This window comes from Ovis canadensis, chromosome 3 (assembly GCF_042477335.2).
Source record: "Ovis canadensis isolate MfBH-ARS-UI-01 breed Bighorn chromosome 3, ARS-UI_OviCan_v2, whole genome shotgun sequence".
NCBI lineage: Eukaryota > Metazoa > Chordata > Mammalia > Artiodactyla > Bovidae > Ovis > Ovis canadensis.
Genome location: NC_091247.1, coordinates 151,464,348 through 151,487,877, shown reverse-complemented (window position 1 = coordinate 151,487,877; position 23,530 = coordinate 151,464,348). Strand labels below are relative to the sequence as shown.

The window sequence follows — 23,530 nt, the reverse complement described above, 5'->3', positions numbered from 1 at the left end:
TGGTTCTATACAAACATAAAAGGTGTTTTTTTTTAATGTTCATAAAGTTCATATAGGATTAAGGGGAAATATACAGATCTAATGTTGAATGAATCTCATGAGCATATGAATGTTCTATTACCAATTTTCTCTCATCTTAAATGTAAATGAAGCCTCCTGCTAATAATACATTTATTTCAGCACACATAACAACTATTAAAAAATTCTTTTCATACATCTACAAAAATTCTTAGTGCACTGAATCATCAAAAATAGATGAAAGCATCGAGCAGTTTGAATATTCTTGTCAATAAATTAGGATGTTACATGACTTTGCTCCAAAACTAACTATAGATTAACACATGTATATGGAATACATAAAGATGGTGCCAATGATCTTACATGCAGGGCAGCAAAGAAGACACAGACATGAAGACATAGACATAAAAACAGACTTTAGGACTCAGTGGGAGAAGGCAAGGGTGGGATAATTTGAGATGGGCATTGAAACATACACATTACCATATGTAAAATAGATGACTAGTGAGAGGTCAATGCATGAAGCAGGGCACGCAAAGTTGGTGCTCTGGGACAACCTAGAGGGGTAGGGTGGGGAGGGAGGTGGGAGGGGAGTTCAGGCTGAGAGGGAACACAGGCATATCTATGGCCTATTCATGTTGATGTACGGCAAAAACTGTCACAATATTGTAAATAAAAACTAAAAATAAATGAATTAAAATTTAAAAATTAACTGTGTAATACCCCATCATTATATAGTTTAAATTGGTTTCAGTAAATCTTTAAAAATAACATCAGCTGACAAATATACATACTGAATCTGATGTACTCTGTTATAGTCAAGGAGAGATTTTTTAAAAAGGTAGGATCGACCCTTGTTTTGTGGGAAAATCGTACTCTTGCCTATGAAAGGTAATTAGCAACACACAAGATAATATAGTTGTTCGAAATGGGTGGCAGGGCAGTGTTGTATGCTAATATTTTCAGGACATCTGTTTCAGAACAGTAAGAAAACCTGTTTGGCTTCAGTTAAGTTGAGATAGACTTGAATATCAGTAGTTTTAAAGGTTCACAAGGTCTCATCTTTGGTTCAGAACTGCTTCTCTGAAACATGTTAAGACTGAAATATTAGGTATCACTGTGAAGGAATTAGAATGATACATTAAGCCTTTAGTACTTCAGGGACTTGACTTACCTATATAATATCTAGTCTTATAGAATACAAGATGACCTTAAAAATATCAAAATTCAGTGATTCTCTAGAAGGTTGTACAACCAATATTCAGATTTAGGAATATGGATGAGCCACTCCCTGATTTGTTTTATTGTGTGGGATATTAATGTCCTACGGAAAGAGAAATAAATCTGTATCAGTTATACCAGTCTTCTCATTAACAAGGCCTCAAAAAGTATAGAGTGAATTTTAAAAGAAAATATATTAGAAAATAATTGTGTTCATTACAAAGGAATACTTAGCTTTATAAACATATTTCAGTTTCTTTTAAAAACAGTATATATAAGAATATTTGGTTTGAAAAATGGCAATGTTTATGAATGTGTTTAAAGAAGACATTCACTACCCCTGCTTCAGCAATGTTGTTGTTCAGTAGCTCAGTCGTGTCTGACTCTTTGTGACCCAGTGGACTACAGCATGCCAGGCTTCCCTGTCCTTCACTGCCTCCCGGAGTTTGCTCAGACTCATGTCTATTGAGTTGGTGATGGCATCCAACCATCTCATCCTCTGATGCCCCCTTTTCCTCATGCCTTCAATCTTTCCCAGCATCAGGGTCTTTTCCAATGAGCTGGCTCTTTGCATCAGGTGGCAAAATATTGGAGCTTCAGCTTCATTTTTTCCAATGTATATTCAGGGTTGATTTCCTTTAGGATTGACTGGTTTGATCTCCTTGCTGTCTGAGGGACTCTCAGAAGTCTTCTGCAGCACCACAGTTCCAAAGCATCAATTCTTCAGTGCTCAGCCTTTTTTATGTTCCAGCTCTATACATCCATACATGACTACTGGAAAAACCATAGCTTCGGCTATACAGACCTTTGGTGGCAAAGTGATGGCTCTGCTTTTTTAATACACTGTCTAGATCAGCATAGAACTTTTTGTTATAGCCCTCAGCCACACTTAAGTTGATCCTGGTGCTAATATCAGCTTTCCCTTTATCAGCATTAGGATTCTTTTTCTACAGTGTCCAAATACTAACAACTTGCATAGCATTTACTTTAAATACATTTTTGCAGTGTATTCAATTTTTTTAAATGTCTTAATAAATATGATCCTTCATTTGTTGTTTTTAACTTTTTCTGAGTATTTTCATATCTATGGGCAGCACAATGAGAGTGATGAGGAAAGAACAGATTTAAGAAAGGTTTGGGAGTTAGTATTGAATATGAGTTGGGGGATACAATGTAACAGTTGGTATCCTAAATTAACAGGATGATTTTATATTTCTGATTAGGAAGTGAGTGCCACTTCTATTCCTTCTATGCAAATGTTTTATGGAAAAATATATGCACATTTTACATTTATCTGTAGCAAAAAAGAACTTCTAAAGTCGTTCCACTAAATTTAGCAAAGTTAGGGCTTTTTTTTTTTTCCTCCCCAACAGTTCCAGGTCTTTTTTTTTAATATAAATTTATTTTAATTGGAGGTTAATTACTTTACAATATTGTATTGGTTTTGCCATATATCAACATTAATCTGCCACAGGTATGCACATGTTCCCCATCCTGAACCCCCTTCCCTCCTCCCTCCCCGTACTATCCCTAAGGGTCGCCTCAGTGCACTAGCCCCAAGCATCCAATATCATGCATAGAACCTGGACTGGCAATTCATTTCATATATGATATTATACATGTTTCAATGCCTTTTTCCCAAATAATCCCACCCTCACCCTCTCCCACAGAGTCCAAAAGACTGTTCTATACCTCTGTGTCTCTCTTGCTGTCTCACATACAGGGTCATCATTACCATCTTTCTAAATTCCATATATATGCTTTAGTATACTGTATTGGTATTTTTCTTTCTGGCTTATTTCACTCTGTATAATAGGCTCCAGTTTCATCCACCTCATTAGAACTGATTCAAATGTATTCTTTTTAATGGCTGAGTAATACTCCATTGTGTATATGTACCACAGATCCAGGTTTTGTAACATCTTTGTTTACCTACCTATAAATACTTTGCCCTCTGTGCATACTCTACCCTTGAGGCTAGGCATGTGGCTACTTTTCTTCTTCTTCTCTGTTCTGTCCCTGATCAATTTAATTCACTCCTTTAGCCCCTAGAGACAAGTGACTGCAGTGTCCATTACTGCCAAATCACACTGCTTTCTTTCATATTAGACCCAGACACTCGCACTGCCCACCACTCCCAACTGGATGCCCCACAGGCAAAACAACAAAAAGGATCTTCATGACCCAGATAATCATGATGGTGTAATCACTCATCTAGAGCCAGACATCCTGGAATGTGAAGTCAAGTGGACCTTAGAAAGTATCACTACGAACAAAGCTAATGGAGGTGATGGAATTCCAGTAGAGCTATTTCAAATCCTGAAAGATGATGCTGTGAAAGTGTTGCCCTCAATATGCCAGCAAATTTGGAAAACTCAGCAGTGGCCACAGGACTGGAAAAGGTCAGTTTTCATTCCAATCCCAAAGAAAGGCAAGCGAAAGAATGCTCAAACTACCGCACAATTGCACTCATCTCACATGCTAGTAAAGTAATGCTCAAAACTCTCCAAGCCAGGCTTCAGCAATACGTGAACCATGAACTTCCTGATATTCAAGCTGGTTTTAGAAAAGGCAGAGGAACCAGAGATCAAATTGCCAACATCTGCTGGATCATGGAAAAAGCAAGAGAGTTCCAGAAAAACATCTATTTCTGCTTTATTGACTATGCCAAAGCCTTTAACTGTGTGGATCACAATAAACTGTGGAACATTCTTCAAGAGATGGGAATACCAGACCACCTGACCTGCCTCTTGAGAAACCTATATGCAGATCAGGAAGCAACAGTTAGAAATGGACATGGAACAACAGACTGTTTCCAAATAGGAAAAGGAGTACATCAAGGCTGTATATTGTCACCCTGCTTATTTAACTTATATGCAGAGTCCATCATGAGAAACACTGGGCTGGAAGAAACACAAGCTGGAATCAAGATTGCCGGGAGAAATATCAATCACCTCAGATATGCAGATGACACCACCCTTATGGCAGAAAGTGAAGAGGAACTACAAAGCCTCTTGATGAAAGTAAAAGAGGAGAGTGAAAAAGTTGGCCTAAAGCTCAACATTCAGAAAACAAAGATCATGGCATCCAGTCCCATCACTCCATGGGAAATAGATGGGGAAACAGTAGAAACAGTGTCAGACTTTATTTTTTTGGGCTCCAAAATCACTGCAGATGGTGATTGCAGCCATGAAATTAAAAGACGCTTACTCCTTGGAAGAGTTGTGACCAACCTAGATAGCATATTCAAAAGCAGAGACATTACTTTGCCAACTAAGGTCCATCTAGTCAAGGCTATGGTTTTTCCTGTGGTCATGTATGGATGTGAGAGTTGGACTGTAAAGAAGGCTGAGCACCAAAGAATTGATGCTTTTGAACTGTGGTGTTGGAGAAGACACTTGAGAGTCCCTTGGACTGCAAGGAGATCCAACCAGTCCATTCTGAAGGAGATCAGCCCTGGGATTTCTTTGGAAGGAATGATGCTAAAGCTGAAACTCCAGTACTTTGGCCACCTCATGTGAAGATTTGAGTCATTGGAAAAGACTCTGATGCTGGGAGGGATTGGGGGCAGGAGGAGAAGGGGACGACCGAGGATGCGATGGCTGGATGGCATCACTGACTTGATGGACGTGAGTCTGAGTGAACTCTGGGAGTTGGTGATGGACAGGGAGGCCTGGCGTGCTGCGATTCATGGGGTCGCAAAGAGTCGGACATGACTGAGCAACTGAACTGAACTGAACTGAAAAATGAAAAGTACTGCTTTGTTTCCAGACATTTCCTTCCTCTTGTGTTATCCATCTAGGTAGACCAGACCACCACTTACACTCACTTCCAAATCAGAAATATAAAAATCAGCCTGCTAATTAACGATACCAATCATTAAATGCCTATTGTATCCCCCAACTCATATTCAATACTAACTCCCTAACTTTTCTTAAATCAGTTCTTTCCTTGTTGCTCCCACTGTGCTGCTACCTTAGTTCTCCCCATGAGAAGCATTTGCCTATTACAAAGGATTCAAAATTCTCTATCCCAGGTCCCATTTTCTACTCCTTTATTGCCAGAATGGTCATAATTAAATGCAACTATGCTTTTGTGATTTCCTTGCTTAAATTAAAGAGTCCTGCTGCCTTATATAGCGTTCAATCCCATGAATTGGCCTTGCTCATAGACTGCTTACGTCCAGCAGAATCTCAGCATTGGCTGAGACCAAGACCTGAATGGGATCTTAATTCTGCCTCTACCTTTGCTGATTATGTTCCCTGTGCTGGGAAGGCCCTTTCTCTTTCACTGTCCTGATTTATCCTTGCTTATTAGAAAAAGTGTCCTCTGAGACAACTCATTACTTCTTGTCCCAGAAATTGCCATCTATTTTCCATAATTTGAAGGCCTTAAAATTAGGAAAATGACAATACAAATTACAATGTAGCATAAGTACTACAATTTAAGGCTGTGGAATATGTGGTGGTGACATAGGCAAGGAGGTGGTAATTTCTTGAGCAGGGAGGGTCTTTCACCAAAGAAGTGACATCTTAACTGAATGTTGAATGAGAATATTCCCAGTAGAAAGAAAAAGGAGGACATTCCATGCATGAGCAAAGATTTGGACATCAGAAAGAATGTGAAACATTTGGGGAAGACTGGAAAGTTTGTGTGGCGGAAAAGGTGTGCCTTATAGAGGTTTTGTTTGTGGGTTAGTCTCTGCTGTCTCGTTTCAGTTCCTTTCTTTTGAGTAAGATTTTTTAAAATGTTTCCCCTATTCAGATTCTCCAATATTGAGACACCCAGACTCTCTACTTTCTTTGTTTCATGTCTTTAAGTTTCATATGGTCCTTGCTGAGCCTAAGTCTTCTAAAAAGAAATAAAGTGCTTCTTGGGAAATTTTAGAGCTTAAATAGCCATGAAAAACAATTGAAAACTAAGTCATTAGAATGGTAGCTCATGCAGACAGAGATCACAAGGGAGAAATGATAATTCTCAGTGATCTTTTTTGCTTGGTACCCAGTGGTGCACACCAAGCCAAAGCTGTGTTCCTGAGTGTTCGGGAGAATTCTTCCGCACGCAATTCTTCACTCCTTTCTGAACACCACTCTGTTATATTATCCATATTTTCAGTCTGAAAGCATATGAAGCCAAACCCACAGGAAACAAGAGAGCATATATTTCATTGTGAACTGACATTTTATGAACTCTCTGTGTCCTTGTTCTTATGCATGCCTACTTCATAACAATGAAAACCTCTTCCACCGGCCAGTATATAAAACTCAGTTTAGTTTATTCTTTTTACTATCACGATCATGACAGTGAAAAGGCAAATAACATTTGATTTTTTTCCCCACTCTTATTTATTACATTTGATCCACACCACTGGCATTTGACCTTTGAATTAAATGAAAATGTATATGAAAGGTGTGAGAGCAAGTGAATATTTGTTTGAAGTGAAATATAAACAATGAAATAAATATGGACATAAAGATTTCAATATTACTATGTATTAACATTATCCTTTGACTTTTAATCTTGGTTGATAAAGAGCTCTAATTTATCTGCTTTTCTTTATTTAATACATTATAAATGAAATATTCATGTGAATAATTTTGTAATACTGGGAAAAATAAGGATATCTAATGATATGATTTATAAGAGTAGTATGCAAAAGTTGTAATACAGCAATGATCTGTAACCATATAAAGCCCTATTTGAATAGGTTGCCTTTATTCTAAGTTATTGTAGTCATTTATATTATAGTACAGGTTGTTTTTCTTTTGTTGTTGTTCTTGCTTTTTGGATTGGAAAGGTAGAAAAGTCCCGGTCAGAACTTAAATTTGCAAGCCAACATAAATCAAAGCTCCATTCTCCAGGCTGAAGGCTCCTGCCCCTGCCTTCACTCCCAGTGACCCTGTGAATGTAATCTTTTCAGAGTGAACCTTGAATCTGGTCTAGACAGCATGTGACTTATGAAGGGAGGTAGGGTGAGGGGTCCAGGGAGAGGCAGACCCTTTATAAATGAGTCTCAAAATAATGTATTTTCTTTCTTGGAACCCTAAATTGATAAACTGCAACCCACTTTCTTTTTCCTAGTAAACTGTTTAATGCTTTCTTTTCCTTCCACTATGCATGTCCACTGTTTGTAATCCATATTACATTGTTTCTGCTTCTCGTTTATTGACCTCCTCTTTTAGAGGATAAGTCAGTGTAAGGAAGTACTCTTGGCTAAGACTGAAGTGTGTAATGAAAGTGAGATAAGGTAGTAACGACTCAGAAAATTTGCCTTTTCCTTCTTAATAGTTTGAATGGTGCTTTCATTGTATACTCAGTAGCTATCATAGGAAATAATCTAGGAAATATTTCTAATGAGAGTTCTGAGGTCATTCTAATTACTGGAGGAACAGGGGAAGAAAAAGATACACTGTAATTCAGGACAGTGACTCTTCTACAAGGATAGACTTTACCTAAAAAAATACTTATTTTAACTTAGAAAAGTAATGCAAATGTCAATTTCAAAAGTATTCCAACTACACACCTCAGTGAAAGTGGTTGATTAAGAGCACTTATATTTGCACGGTTCATAGGATATCTAATACTCTATCTTAATTTTTTAGTATTCTTAAACAATTGAATCCAGTTGGCTCCTATAAAAGAGATTGAGATCTTATTCTACATGGCACTTAGGAATCTAGATTTGGTAGTGTTATTTTAAATTCTGGTACTTTAACCATTCACTGAGGTCCATTCATTGTCTAACCTTTGCCAGAAACATGGAGTTCTGTCTCACCAACCCTCCTCAGGGTCTCTATTAACTGATGCTCTGCTACTCCAGCATATAAGGGCTGAGGCCGAAGCAATCACCATGTTGTTACAGTGAGAAAAATTGTATCCTTCAGCATCCAATATCATTTGGCCATTGTGTTTGTTTGTTTAGGGGCTTAAAGGTGGAGTGAAGTGCTTCCTTTGAGAAGTGAAAGCAAAGCAAATCAGAACAAAAAGTTGGCCAATAATCTGTCTCTCTCATGTTTTCTGTGTGACACTTTTGGACAGCTCTGCACAGCACCTGGGCTAGTGCTTCTCCACTGTTTTCCAAGCCTACGCACTAAGAGAATCAAACACATGAACAGGAACAGTGAGTGCCTCCCTATCAGAGAGATTTTCCACCATTTTTCCCGTTTCAACCACTGGCTTATCTGAATCTAGGGAAGGCTTATAGCAAACAGTGTAAAACTTTCATGCAGGTTTATGGGTTTAATATACACCACAGGTAACTGATTTTCTCCTTGGAGGCAGATACAGCCCCTTACCCTTCTCTTTTTTCTCTATCCCTTAAAGCAATAAGTAGTTTATTTGTTAGTATATTTTCCATTTTATATTTATTAAAGATTTAATAAATATTTACTGAATATCAAATTTAAAAGCATCCAAACAGTTGATATAGCTGCAAGAAAACCATTGTTTAGATGACTTACTATTATCTAGGTTTGGGTAATGGAAGCAGTTTTTAAAGGACAATCAAAATAAATTGGGACTTACTGTATTTTCCTTCATTGTTTTTCTTATAGACATGTTTATATAATTACCCATATACTTCTGTTTACTACCTTTTCACTATGACTACTCAATCAAAAATAATTTCCATATTATAGTGAAAGTACTAGATTAAAAAGTTGAACCTGCATTTAATAACTGTTTCTATGATTAGGAAAAATGCAAGTTTATTGTGGAAAATGGGAAAATAAAAATTGCCCATTATTCCAGTACTCAAAGAGAAATAAAAATGAGCATTTTGATGTTCTCATTGAACTGCTCTCTAGGCCAGGTCCCATGGTGGGTTAGCATGGGGAGATGTAGGGATTCACTGCCCGTGTAATGCTGTGATGACTCTCAGGCTGTCCTTCAGTATCCCCACCAGTGAAAAGCATTCATATCAAACCTTACTTTTTGGAGTGAATATAGTTTTATTTTATTTATTTATTTTTATTGAGTTATAGCTGACTTACAATGCTATTAGTTTTATGAGTACAGCATAATTTGTTTTCTATGTCTCTGGGTCTGTTTCTGCTTGCATCTTTAAAAAGCCACAAAGCTTTATTTTCTAAAATATGTATAATGAAAGCAACAGATGTGTTGGTTATGCTTTCTCAAGCTATGCAGACCCAGATTCTAATTATGTCCCCGCTTACCTCTCCTCCCACTTCCATTTGAGAATTACAAGTCTAAACAGAAAAAAAAAATTATAAGGCAAAAAATCCCTCCCAGAAAACAGGAAAACCTCTGATTGGGAACTCTCTTATTGTTCCGACTCCGTTACTTACAACTTTGTTATGCTGTGTTATGCTGGGTAGCTTATTACCTCCTTGAAATTTATGTCAGAGACATTAGCAGTTTTTACTTAATAATTTGTAAAGTGGCTTGTGAAGATTAAAATGGAAAAGGCACATAAAGTTCCTCTCAGTGCTACTTAGAAAATACTAAGTAACTTTTGATTCCAGGACCTGATTTGGGCCCTATCATCTATTTTGTGTAATTAATAGCTCAGAACAACTATGACCTGGAACAAGTGAATTTTTAAAAAATGTTTACTGGAGTATAGTTGATTTACAATGTTGTGTTTCAGATGTAAAATGAAGTGAGTTACATTTATTTATATATATGTCCATTCTTTTTCATATTTATTTCCCATATAGGTTATTACCGAATACTGAATAGAGTCTCTTGTGCTATATAGTAGGTCCTTGTTAGTTAACCTAGTTTATATACATGCTAAATTGCTTCAGTTGTGTCCAACTCTCACCAACTCTATGGACTGTAGACTTCCAGGTCCTCTGTTCCGGGGATTCTCCAGGCAAGAATACTGCAACCTACTGCAATGGGTTGCCATTTCCTCCTCCAGGGACTGAACCCATGTCTCTTATTTCTCCTGCGTTGGCAGGCGAGCTCTGTACCACTAGTGCCACCTGTAGTGTGTATATGTTAATCCTAAACTCCTAATTCATCCTTTTCCTTCACATTTCCCCTTTGGTAACAGTAAAGTTGATTTGTGATCTGTAAGTCTGTTTCTGTTTTATAAAAAAGTTCATTTGTATCATTTTTATTAGATTCCACATAAAAGTGATATCATGTAATATTTGTCGTTCTGACTTACTTCACTGAGTATGATAATCTCCAGGTCCGTCCATGTTGTTACAAATGGAATTATTTCATTATTTTTTATGGCTGAGTAATATTTCATTGTATATATATATATATATGTATATGTATATCTATATACCATGTATTCTTTATTCATCTGTTGATGGACATTTAGGTTGCTTCCATGTTTGGCTATGGTAAAAAGTGCTGCAGAGAACACCAGGGTGCATTTATCTTTTTGAATTATAGTTTTCTCTGGATATACGCCCAGGAGTGGGATTGCTGGAGCCTGTAATATTCTATATTTGTTTTTTTAAGGAATTTCCTCTCCATTTCCATAGTGGCTGCAACAATTTACAGTCCTGTTGCTTGCAGATTTTTTCATGATGGCTGTTCTGATATGTGTGAGGGGATACCTCATTGAAGTATTGATTTTCATTTCTCCAGTAATTAGTAATGTTAAACAAATGGGACCTAATTAAAGGTTTTTCACAGCAAAGGAAACTACAAAGAAAATGAAAAGGCAACCCACAGAATGGGAGAAAACATTTGCAAACAAAGGGGCCCACAGGAGATTAATCTCCAAAATATACAAAAAGCTTATGCAGCTCAGTATCAAAAAAAAAACAAAAACACAAACATTCCAATCAAAAAAATGGGCAGAATGTCTAAACAGACATTTCTCCAAAGAAGACAGACAGATGGCCCAAAAGCATTTGAAGCATAGGAATTTTTACATGTAAATTGAATGCTTTAGATTGCACCTTTCTATGGGGGCAAGTGAGATCACAGTCATATTAATGCTTAAATTAGGATATTCCTTCCAGCAAACCCCATTTGCAAAGCATCTCAACCTCCCTTCAAAATCTTCCTAGTTTTTCTGAGTCTGGAAGGTTATTCATGTTCATCAAAGCCATCTGTGATGCTTTCCATGGAAATCTATTTCCTCTGCAAGCCGGAAGAGGTTCGTAACATTGTACTTCCTGGTGGCTCAGAGGTTAAAGTGTCTGCCTGGAATGCAGGAGACCCAGGTTCGATCCCTGGGTTGGGAAGATCCCCTTGAGAGGGAAATGGAAACCCACTCCAGTACTCTTGCCTGGAAAATCCCATGGACAGAGGAGCATGGTAGGCTACAGTTCATGGGGTCGCAAAGAGTCGGACATGACTGACCGACTTCACTTTCACTTTTAACATTGTAAAAGAGGCAGTGACCAAAATCATACCCAAGAAAAGAAGTGCAGCAAGGCAAAATGGCTGCTTGAGGAAGCTTATGAATAACTGAGAAAAGAAGAGAAGCAAAAGGCAAAGGAGAAAAGGAAAGATATACCCATCTGAATGCAGAGTTCCAAACAACAGCAAGGAAAGATAAGCCTTAAGTGAACAATGCAAAGAAATAGAGGAAAACAATAGAATGGGAAAGACTAGAGATCTCATCAAGAAGATTAGAGATACCAAGAGATGTTTCATGCAAAGATGGACGCAATAAAGGACAAAAATGGTATGGATCTAAGAGAAGCAGAAGGTATTAAGAAGAGATGGGTAAGAATAAACAAAAGAACTGTACAAAAATGACCCAGATAACCAAGATAGTGTGGCCACTCACCTAGAGGCAGACATCCTGGAGTGCAAAGTCAAATGGGCCTTAAGAAGCATTGCTAAGAGCAAAGCTAGTGGAAATGATGGAATTCCATTTGAGCTATTTCAAATCCTAAAAGATGATGCTGTTAAACAGTTGAATTTGATATGCCAGCAAATTTGGAAAACTCAACAGTGGCCACAGGACTGGAAAAGGTCAATTTTCTAATCCCAAAGAAGGGCAATGCCAAAGAATGTTCAAACTAGTGCACAGTTGCCCTCATTTCACATGCTAGCAAGATAATGCTCAAAATCCTTCAAGCAAGGCTTTAACAGTATGTGGACAGATAATTTCCAGATGTTCAAGCTTCGTTTTGAAAAGGCAGAGGAATAAGAGATCAAATTGACAACAACAGTTGGATTATAGAAAAAGCAAGAGAATTCCAAAAAATCGTCTACTCCTGCTTCATTGACTATGCTAACGCCTTTGACTGTGTGGATAACAACAAACTGTGGAAAAATCTTAAAGGGATGGAATATCAGACCACCTTACCTGCCTCCTGAGAAATCTGTCTGCAGGTGAAGAAGCAACAGTTAGAACCAGGCCTGAAACAAAGACCGGTTCCAAATTGGGAAAGGAGTACATCAAGGGTGTATGTTATCACCCTGCTTATGTAACTTATATTCAGAGTACATATGCAAAATGCTGGGCTGGATGAATTCCAAGCTGAAATCAAGGCTGCTAGGAGAAGTGTCAATAACCTCAGATATGTAGATGATACCACTATAATGGCATAAAGTGAAGAGGAAGTAAAAAGCCTCTTGATGAAGGTGAAGTTCAGTTCAGTTCAGTTGCTCAGTCATGTCTGACTCTTTGAGACCCCATGAATTACAGCACGCCAGGCCTCCCTGTCTATCATCAACTCCCAGAATTCACTCAGACTCATGTCCATCGAGTTGGTGATGCCATCCAGCCATCTCATCCTCTGTTGTCCCCTTCTCCTCCTGCCCCTAATCCCTCCCAGCATCAGAGTCTTTTCCAATGAGTCAACTCTTCACATGAGGTGGCCAGAGTATTGGAGTTTCCGCTTTAGCATCATTCCTTCCAAAGAAATCCCAGGGCTGATCTCCTTCAGAATGGACTGGTTGGATCTCCTTGCAGTCCAAGGGACTCTCAAGAGTCTTCTCCAATACCACAATTCAAAAGCATCAATTCTTCGGCCCTCAGCTTTCTTCACAGCCCAACTCTCACATTCATACATGACCACAGGAATAACCATAGCCTTGACTACACGGACCTTTGTTGGCAAAGTAATGTCTCTGCTTTTCAATATGCTATCTAGGTTGGTCAAAACTTTCCTTCCAAGGATTAAGCATCTTAATTTCACGGCTGCAATCATCATCTGCAGTGATTTTGGAGCCCCCCAAAATAAAGTCTGACACTGTTTCTACTGCTTCCCCATCTATTTCCCATGAAGTGATGGGAACAGATGCCATGATCTTCATTTTCTGAATGTTGAGCTTTAAGCCAACTTTTTCACTCTCCACTTCCACTTTCATCAAGAGGCTTTTTAGTTCCTCTTCACTTTCTGCCATAAGGGCGGTGTCATCTGCATATCTGAAGTTACTGATATTTCTCCTGGCAATCTTGATTCTAGCTTGTGTTTCTTCCAGCCCAGCGTTTCTCATGATGTACTCTGCATAGAAGTTAAATAAGCAGAGTGACAATATACAGCCTTGATGTACTCCTTTTCCTACTTGGAACCAGTCTGTTGTTCCATGTCCAGTTCTAACTATTGCTTCCTGACCTGAATATAGGTTTCTCAAGAGGCAGGTCAGGTGGTCTGGTATTCCCATCTCTTGAAGAATGTTCCACAGTTTATTGTGATCCACACAGTCAAAGGCTTTGGCATAGTCAATAAAGCAGAAATAGATGTTTTTCTGGAACTCTCTTGCTTTTTCCATGATCCAGTGGATATTGTCAATTTGATCACTGGTTCCTCTTCCTTTTCTAAAACCAACTTGAACATCTGGAAGTTCATGGTTCACGTATTGCTGAAGCCTGGCTTGGAGAATTTTGAGCATTACTTTACTAGTGTATGAGATGAGTGCAATTTTGCAGCGGTTTGAGTATTCTTTGGCATTGCCTTTCTTTGGGATTGGAATGAAAACTGACCTTTTCCAGTCCTGTGGCCACCGCTGAGTTTTCCAAATTTGCTGCCATATTGAGGGCAGCACTTTCACAGCATCATCTTTCAGGATTTGAAATAGCTCACCTGGAATGCCATCACCTCCACTAGCTTTGTAGTGATGCTTTCTAAGGCCCACTTGACTTTACATTCCAGGATGTCTGGCTCTAGGTGAGTGATCACACCATTGTGATTATCTGGGTCATGAAGATCTTTTTTGTACAGTTCTTCTGTGTATTCTTGCCACCTCTTCTTAATATCTTCTGCTTCTGTTAGGTCCATACCATTTCTGTCCTTTATCAAGCCCATCTTTGCATGAAATGTTCCCTTGGTATGTCTAAATTTCTTGAAGAGATCTCTAGTCTTTCCCATTCTGTTGTTTTTCTCTATTTCTTTGCATTGATCACTGAAAAAGGCTTTCTTATCTCCTTTTGCTATTCTTTGGAACTCTGATTCAAATACTTATATCCTTCCTTTTCTCCTTTGCTTTTCACTTCTCTTCTTGTCACAGCTATTTGCAAGGCCTCCTCAGACAGCCATTTTGCTTTTTTGCATTTCTTTTCCATGGGGATGGTCTTGATCCCTGTCTCCTGTACAACGTCACAAACCTCCATCCATAGTTCATCAGGCACTCTGTCTATCAGATCTAGTCCCATAAATCTATTTATCACTTCCACTGTATAATCATAAGGGATTTGATTTAGGTCTTACCTGAATGTTCTAGTGGTTTCCCCTACTTTCTTCAATTTCAGTCTGAATTTGGCAATAAGGAGTTCATGATCTGAGGCACATCAGCTCCCGGTCTTATTTTTGCTGACTGTATAGAGCTTCTCCATCTTTGGCTGCAAAGAATATAATCAGTCTGATTTCAGTGTTGACCATCTGGTGATGTCCATGTGTAGAATCTTCTCTTGTGTTTTTGGAAGAGTGTTTGCTATGACCAGTACGTTCTCTTGGCAAAACTCTATTAGCCTTTGCCATGTTTCATTCTGGATGAAGGTAAAAGAAGAGAGCAAAAAAGCTGGCTTGAAACTCAACATTCAAAAAATGAAGATCATGGCCTCCGGTCCCTTTACTTCACAGCAAATAAATGGGGAGACAATGGAAACAGTAACCGACTTTACTTTGGGCTCCAAAATCACTGTGTATGGTAACTGCAGCCTTGAAATTAAGATGCTTGCTCCTTGAAGAAAAGCTATGATAAACCTAGAGAGCATATTAAAAAGGAGAGACATCATTTTGCCAACAAAAGTCCATATTCAAAATTATGGTTTTTCCAGTAGTCATGTGCAGATGTGAGAGTTGGACCATAAAGAAGGCTGAGTGAATTGATACTTTTGAATTGTGGCACTGGAGAAGACTCTTGGGAGCCCCTTGGACAGCAAGGACAGCAAGATCAAACCAGTCAATCCTAAAGGAAATCAATCCTGAATATTCATTGCAACAACTGATGCTGAAGCTGAAGCTCCAACACTTTGGCCACCTGGTGCAAAGAGACAACTCATAGGAGAAGACCTTGATGCTGGGAAGGATTGAGGACAGGAGGAGAAGGGGGCGACAGAGGATGAGATGGTTGGATGCCATCATCGGCTCATTGGACACAAGTTTGAGCAAATTCAGGAAGATAGTGAAGGACAGGCAAGCCTATTGTGCTGCAGTCCATTTGAGTGCAAAGAGTTGGACATGAGTCAGTTGAGCGACTGAAAAACAATAGCAACTGGGGACTATAATAATGAATACCCAGTATGCCAGCTGGGTCAGTTTGCAGAGAGGAGAGAGAGGCCTCATGGTCTGCTGTCACTGTGATGAACTAGGTTGCCAGGGCTTGGGTTCCCAGTGCTTGTAGCCACAACCTCATATGAACACAGTCCCTCCCTCATTATTCTTCACAACCACTGCTCCAGAGCCACTCAAAACCAGCCCCCGCCCCTCATCAATGCCAACATCTGCTATCTTTCACCAATGTCTGTCACAAATCTCTTTACTCCTTCTTCCACCCTAAGACAAAAGCTCAGAAGCCTCTGCTCAGAGCCTCCCATGAATAACCAGCCCATTGATTAAACACTCAGCTAGATTCTAAATTTCTGTTTTGTTTTCCTCTCAGATAAGACTTGTTGGTTTGTTCAGAGAAAGAAATGGAGGCTGAAAATAGTTACTAAATATGCCTACTGGTTAAAACAAATTCATCTCTTTTGCAAGCCCATGATTCATTTGCAGGAGTCTCCCCCCTGCTTTTCAATCTGATGGTTACCCTACCTTTTTCTGCAAAAAGAGTCACTCCATCGCTGATGCTTATCTCAGATGGGCCCTTCCTGTTCTTCCAATTGGCAGCTGTGTAGCATGGCTCTGGACTGTGCTTCTGCACATCCTTAGGCATTTGTTCTGCCTGCTGGGCTTGCAGCTACCCTGCTCTTGCCTATTATACAGCTGCCACCCGGGTGCCTGTCATTCCACATCTTCAGCACATCCCACCTGGGGCCTGAGACAGGGAGCATCATTTCAGAACCAGAGCCTTGGCCATGGTCCAGGGGCTCACTAGTGGCCTTGCCACTGACACTTCCTGTGGCTCACAGGGGATTCTGAGGAGGCTGCTCGATGCCCAGTCCTGTGTTGTATGTTGCCAGTTTCCTTAGATGTGTCAGTGGAGCAAAATCAGATACAGCATTGACACTACCTTGTCATTTCATGACCCATAATGTGTGCTGACTAAATAGAGCCCATTTTTTCATTACATCTATCAATAAATATTCAGATTTCTTGCTGCTGAAAGCTAGTTATGACCATCAGCTTTCTATGAGAAATATTCAGGAAAAAGCTTTTTAATCTAGGATGTTGTGGAAATGGAGAGTATCTCTTAGGCAAGAAAATGTCATCGATGCTGCCTTGAGGTGTCTCCTTATCACTCCTTGCTTTTTCTGTGGGGACCGGTAAATGCTTTACCCTCTCAGAAGGGAGCAGTGTTTATTCTCAGTTGACTCTAGGCTATCCTGCAGTCAGAGGCAGACAGATGTCGACAGAGAGATGGTTGATTTAGTATAGCTTTGAAAGACTGAATGTGTGAAAATTTTGTTAAGTTGGAAGTGACAACACAAGGGAGAAATCTCATCTCTCCACTTGAATGACAATCTGTGAATTAAAATTCATAAGCGTATATGCTAAAGTTCATTAGAATAAATAATCCTATAACTATAGAAGTATCAAGAAGATATACCAAAAAATTAACAATGATTATTGCTAGGTGATATAACCATATGTAATTTTTAATTTTCTTTTTATTGCTTGCATTTTCTAACATTTCCACAATACATATACACATATGTATCATTTCTATAATATATATAATTTCTATAATAAAAATGATGATATAGTAAAACTTTTATGTTTAAAAATCATACCCCTAAAATATTTAAATATAAAAACGTTTCTTCACTTTTCAACATTTCTGTGATTTTTCTCACATACTAAAAAATCTAATATAAATAAAACAAACAAAAAACTCTCATATGCATCTTTTAAAAATAAAATGTATGTTGTTTATGTGACAAATGCTGTGCTCTGCAGATAAGCAGCAAATTGCCCTCCAATGTTTGAGTTACCCATCTGCTGTGTTGCTAAAGTGGTACGGTCATCAGACTGCCATGTGCCTGGACCATATCACCTCAGCACAGAAGTGCCTTCACTGAAGGGTGATTTAGTGGCGTATTTGCTGCTTGTAACCTTAGAATTATTTCAACGTTATCTCCAGGTCTGGGTTTAATGTGCGTGCTCAGTTGCTCAGTCATGTCTGACTCTGCAACTCTATGGACTGTAGCCCGCCAGGCTCCTCTGCCCATGGAATTTTCCAGGCAAGAATAATAGAGTGGGTTGCCATTTCCTTCTCCAGGGAATCTTCTGACTCATGGATTGAACTCACCTCTCTTGTGCCTCCTGCATTGGCAGGTGGACTCCTTACTGCTTGGGCACCTCATACTCTAATTTAAAATATTGCCCAGACTTACCATTATTTACACACATCTAATTAATAGGCATCTTAAAAAGCGTATGATAAAAGAACAATAAAACAGAATAAAGTTTAAAAGTAATGAAGCTATTGAAATTAAATGATACTAAGGTAAATAGACGATCCCCTGGAGAAGGGAATGGCAACCCACTCCGGTATTCTTGCCTGGGAAATCCCATGGATTGAGAAATCTGGCAGACTGTGGTCCATGGCATTGCAAAGAGTTGGAAATGACTTAAAGACTAAAGAGCAACAACAAGAGAATAATTTCTAGCTGCCATGGAAACTGGTGGGGTGTGCTGGCCATCTCATCTCTTTCAAATTTGCAGAGTTTTTATTTCTTCCAATCCTCTTAAAATTCTTATCAGCTCTGGTTAAATCTGGATCCCTATTCTAGACTTGCACCTGGAACTAGGAGGTCATATATCTCTGAGGGGGGCTTAGAATTAACCCACTCCAGTACTCTTGCCTGGAAAATCCCATGGAAGGAGGAGCCTGGTAGGCTGCAGTCCATGGGGTCGCTAGGAGTCAGACACGACTGAGCGACTTCACTTTCACTTTTCACTTTCATGTATTGGAGAAGGAAATGGCAACCCACTCCAGTGTTCTTGCCTGGAGAATCCCAGGGATGGGGGAGCCTGGTGGGCTGCCATCTGTGGGGTCGCACAGAGTCAGACACGACTGAAGCGACTTAGCAGCAAGGTAAATAGAAATCTCTTATGATATTATTCCCAAGAAACAGTTTATTTCTATAGACAGATTTTATGTATCTTCTTATGGCAAAATGAAAATACCTAATCTAAATCTGCTTTGCCTTGGTTCCTAAAAATCTAAGTCAAATTCCCTGTTCACTTATGTATCTGTATATTCTCCTAGTAGTATCTACTCCTTTGCTTTATTTGCCTCTCTTTGTTTTGGTCTTGTTTTTTTTGGGTGGATCTAATATGGAGAAGGCAATGGCACCCCACTTCAGTACTCTTTCCTGGAAAATCCCATGGATGGAGGAGCCTGGTAGGCTGTAGTCCATGGGGTCGCTAAGAGTCGGACACAACTGAGTGACTTCACTTTTGCTTGTCACTTTCATGCATTGGAGAAGGAAATGGCAACCCACTCCAGTATTCTTGCCTGGAGAATCCCAGGGACAGGGGAAGCCTGGTGGGCTGCCGTCTATGGGGTCGCACAGAGTCAGACACTACTGAAGCGACTTAGCAGCAGCAGTAGCAGCAATATGCCCTCAGTATTGTATTTTAAATAAATAATAGACTGCCTTAGATTTTCTTAGAAGGTAAATATATAAGAAGACTGATCACATATATAAATGTTACATAGTAACCTTTAATTTCTATGAACAGACATAGTCTCATTACCAAGAACACTTTAAAATTATTATAATGTTCTAATTTGAATAACTGTATTGGAATGACTGGTTGGAAAGCTTACAGTTTTATCTTCATGCAGGTGGATATAGTTATAAATGAATAGAACTGCCTCTTCATCCTGCCTGCAAGATAATCCAAATTTATGTATTTAAAACAGGCTCTTTATTACATGCCTCATCCACCAATGCTGCCTTTTACTAAAAATTTTGTAACTAAACTTTGGGGATTGCCTATTGGGCAATTTAAAATTCGTACTAAAAATGTACTCCAAATGTATAGCTGATGCTCATTTGCTAAAAATAAATGCATTTGTGAAATGTGTTAAATTCATTTTGGAAATGTTAACTCTGTTACAGTTAGAGACATTCTTATTTAAAAGAATCTGGAATCTGATCTTTTTTTGTAAATCATGAAAAAATATTGTTTTTTAAATGGGAACTCTATTTGAAAATAGTTATCTACTTCATTGCTAGTATAATGAAAAACATGGCAGAGGACAAACAAGGACAATGCAGTGAAAAAAAAAATGTGTTTCTCCATTCTGTTGAGTAGTGATGAAGATGGCTAGATTAGTAGTTACATTACTTTGTTTAGGACTTTCTGGATCTTATCAAAATATTGCATTTAAGTACAGCAGGATAAAGCACTCTCCTTTACCCTTAAGGTTTGCATCTTAGTTGCAATTTCAAATTGACAGGAGTCAGGTGATGCTGAAACAATCTTCTATGAATAGAGTATGCCTTAAAAAGGAAACATCTAAATAAAATAATTCTTTATTATTATTGGAATGAAAAATCAAAGTCAACTTAAAAAATACAAATATTTTAACTTTCTTAGTATTTTGTGAAAATGTCGATCCTTTTCTTGAAATTTATATAAGACTTTTAGTTGAGATTAATAGTCATCTAAGAAAGCATATGATGAAAGAGCAATAGAACAGAATAAAGTCTAAAAGTAATGAAGCTATTGAAATTGAATGCTACCAGGGTAAATAGAAGATGAAAAAGTAATATCTTTTGCCAGACGAAGAGATGGGTCTTCTTATTGTATTGTTCAGGCAAACAAAAGCAAGAAATAATCACAACCAAGGTTATGATAAACCAAGAATAAGATAAATTTTCATACAATTGAAATGATAATATACTTTAAATCAGTCATAAAATTACTTGCTATCCAAAAATGTCACTAATTCAGCAACAAATACTATAGTTTAAATATTTAAATTTCACTTTTCTAATAAGGAATTATAAAATGCCTCAGCATTATCTGCAAGTTTTTATAGTGACATACTTTTTCTATTTTATTAATAAATCTAGATATAAAATTTTTCATAGAGGTATGATATATATTAATTTTCTAAAATTTTAGTCACTCAGTCATGCCAGACTCTGCAAGCCATGGACTGCAGCCCACCAGACTTAGGTGTCTATGGGATTTTCCAGGCAAGGATACTGGAGTGGTTTGCCATTTCCTTCTCGAGGGGATCTTCCCAATCCAGGGGTTGAACCCTGGTCTCCTGCACTGCAGGCAGATTATTTACCAGCTGAGCTACAAGGGAAATGAAGGTTAACTTGAATTATTTTGTTATAGTATATTATTAACCTCAAACAGAAAGCATGTTATTAACACACTATCCAAAAATTTAGCTGTATGACTGTTTATAAACAAAACTGATTAGGTTAATTTCTTTTGAATTCTAAGTATTTAGCTATTTTAGATATCCATATCCTTACAATTACACTTCCATGAATTATTTATTTAAAGATGACACTTTCACTAATATATGAAAAAAGATTTTTCATTACAGCTATTTATAAAACTCTGTCATAATATACTATAACCTAGAAAGATCGTTTAAATAAAATTTGTCTCTAAATAAAAATGATCTAATTTTTTCTTCTTTTATTCTTCTGCATGGGATTTTGCAAGTATCAGCAAATTCTTATATATTTTCTTAATCATTTTATTTATATCTCACTTTATACATATGTTTTATAGAAAAAGTATGCAAATTTATATGTAAAACAATTTTTTAAAACAATTAGGCCATATTTGGAATTCAGGAAAGAGGTTACTGTTTACTCTATAGTTGTTCAACTTGCTAGGCTACTGAAATAGTCTTGCTTTTTGTAAATCATGAAAAAATAGAAATGTTATAAATTATATGAAGAATACATTTTAATTGAGGATTAATGTATCCATCAGGTATATTGTTTGTCTTATGATTTCAGAAAGGTATTATTATATTTCTGTTGTAGACACAGATTACTATAATCCAGCCACCAATTTACATAGATGCATCCATTAAGAATAACTGGTTTATAGGAACTTTATGGTAAATATTCCTATAAATCAAAACACATAGTTACCTTATAGATCTGTAACTTCTATAGTAGAGTAGTCACTAGCTATGCACTTTTGCTTGACTAATCTTTAAACATTTATTTATTTCTGATTTGAGGATAATCGTTGATTTCTCCCCTAAAACAATGAGAATCAGTTATAAGTATATATACATATGTTCCCTCCTTCCCACCTCACACTCCATCCCACCCCTCTCGGTTGTCACAGCACCAATTTGAGCTCCATGTGTTATAGCAATTTCCCATTAGCTATCTATTTTGCATATGATAATGTATATATTTCAATGCCATTCTCTCAATTCATCCCATCCTCTCTTGCCTCCACTCTGTTCATAAATCTTTAATTTATGTCTGAGTCTCTATTCTTGCCCTGCAAGTAGGTTCATCAGTACCATTTTTCTAGATTCCATATATATGTGTTAATACACGATATTTGTTTTTCTCTTTCTGCCTTTCTTCACTCTGTATAAGAGACTTTAGGTTTATTGACCTCACTAGAATTGACTCAAATTCATTCATTTTATGGCTGAGCAATATTCCAGTTGTGGTATCTATGTGCCACAACTTCTTTATCCATTCATCTGTTGATGGATATCTAGGTTGCTTCTATGTCCTGGCTATTGTAAATATTGCTGCAATGAATACTGGGGTACATGTGTCTTTTCCAGCTATGATTTTCTTGGGGCATATGCCCAATAGTGGGATTTCTGTGTCACATGGTAGTTTTATCCCTAGTTTTTAAAGAAATCTCCATACTGGTCTCCATAGTGGCTATATCAATTTACATTCCCACCAACAGTGCAAAGGGGTTAATTTTCTCCACATCCTCTCCAGCATTTGTTTGTAGAACTTTTGATGATGGCCATTCTGACTGGTGGAAGGTGATTCCTCATTGTAGCTTTGCATTTTGCTAATAATAAGTGATATTGAGAATTTTTTCATGTGTTTATTAGCCATTTGTATGTGTTCTTTGCAGAAATGTCTGTTTGACCTTCTGCCCATTTTTTGATAGAGTTGTTTGTTTTTCTGATATTGAGCTACATGAGCTGCTTATATATTTTGGAGATTAATCCTTTATCAGTTTTTCATTTACTATTATTTTCTCTCATTTTGAGGATTGCCTTTTCACCTTGATTATGGCTTCCTTTGCTGTGCAAAATGTTTAAAGTTTTATTAGGTCCAATTTGCTTACTTTTGTTTTTATTTCTTTTACTCTAGGACATAAGGTCATAGAGGATCTTGCTGTGATTTATGTCAAAGAGTGTACCACCTATGTTTTGCTCAAAGAATTTTATATTTTCTGGTCTTACATTTAGGCCTTTTGTCCATTTTGGATTTACTTTTGTGTATGGTGTTAGAAAGTGTTCTGACTTCATTTTTTTTACATGTAGCTGTCCAATTTTCCCAGCACCACTTATTGAAGGGACTGTATTTTCTCCATTGTATATTTTTGTCTCTCTTGTCAAAGATAAGGTGCCCATCTGGGCATGGGTTTATCTCTGGACTTTCTATTTGGTTTATATTTCTGTTTATGTACCAGTACCATACTGTCTTGATGACTGTAGCTTTGTAGTATAGTCTGAAGTCAGGATAGTTGATTCTTACAACTCCATTATTCTTTCTCAAGGTTATTTTGGCTATTTAGGGTCTTTTATGTTTCCA

At 37.8% G+C, this 23,530-nt stretch overlaps 1 protein-coding gene and 1 non-coding gene across 2 annotated transcripts in view; both read left to right on the top strand.

Moving 5' to 3' along the window:
* The window catches only part of PDZRN4 (PDZ domain containing ring finger 4), a 419,386-nt gene that overhangs the window by 119,522 nt on the left and 276,334 nt on the right, over positions 1 to 23,530 (top strand). The window lies entirely within an intron of this gene.
* TRNAS-GGA (transfer RNA serine (anticodon GGA)) lies at positions 11,343 to 11,415 on the top strand. The gene has a single exon. It is a non-coding gene; the product is annotated as a tRNA-Ser (tRNA).